The sequence below is a fragment of the Rhinolophus sinicus genome, linkage group LG04 (assembly GCF_036562045.2).
Source record: "Rhinolophus sinicus isolate RSC01 linkage group LG04, ASM3656204v1, whole genome shotgun sequence".
NCBI lineage: Eukaryota > Metazoa > Chordata > Mammalia > Chiroptera > Rhinolophidae > Rhinolophus > Rhinolophus sinicus.
This window is the reverse complement of record NC_133754.1, coordinates 112,882,924-112,883,927: the sequence shown is the minus strand read 5'-3', so window position 1 is coordinate 112,883,927 and position 1,004 is coordinate 112,882,924.

Genomic DNA, 1,004 nt, shown 5'->3' with positions numbered 1-1,004 from the left:
GAACAACTTTCATTTGTTTTCTGTCATCAACAGTGGCAGACAGGGTTGTAATTCGAAGTCTGTCAGTTCAAGTAATCGGCAGCTGTCTACTTGTGGGCAAAAAGTACAGCGAGCAATTAAGAATTTGTCATGGTTGGCTTAAAATTTGACCCTAGTGTCTTATCCCGCAGTGATTCATTTCCTTTCTCATAAAAAAATACATATGTTGGATATACATATTATACATTTGAATGTATATTTATGTATTTTTAAATGGCTGACTTAATTTCTTAGAAGAGTTTTTGTCTTATTTTGGTTAAGGTTTGAGTTAGAAATCTCATGGCTATTAAATTCTAAAATTTTGAATTGTCTTTTTTGGGAGCAATAACTTGAATGACCAGTAACTGAATGGAAAAATGTAGTCACCTATTGACAGATCTATAAACTAAATGGAGTTAATATTTAAAAATTAGCACCACTTTTCTCAACCCCTTAATTTTGCATTTTTATTTTGGGAAGAAATGCTTTAATTAATCCTAGGACTTAACTGGTTAAATGACTCTTCATTTGTCCAAATTGTGTCAACATTGGGATGGGGTGGCAAACGCGTCAGAAAACTCAGCTTGTTTTAACAAGAATTGCTATATGTGTTTATGAACCTGGAGGCTAAATACCATTACTGAAATATTGACAAATCAAATCCAGAAGTATTTAAAACAAAAATGCATCAGGATGAAGTCAGGCTTAACTCAAAAAATCAAGAATGATTCACATTAGAAAATCCATTAAAGTAATGCATTAAGTGAAGGCAAAAGGCAGTGGTGTAGAGGTGGGGGTGTTGGAGAAGGCATGGGAGGAAGCAAAGGTCTCCTTTCACACTTTAGCTTTGGGCAGGCTGCTTCAGACAACCCAAAGGCAGATTTCTACTTCACTCTAATTCAGGACTCAGCGTTGTTCTTCAGTCCTCTATGGCTTGGCAGCAGTAACAAAGGCGGCAATATTTTAATACATAAATCAAAAACGTT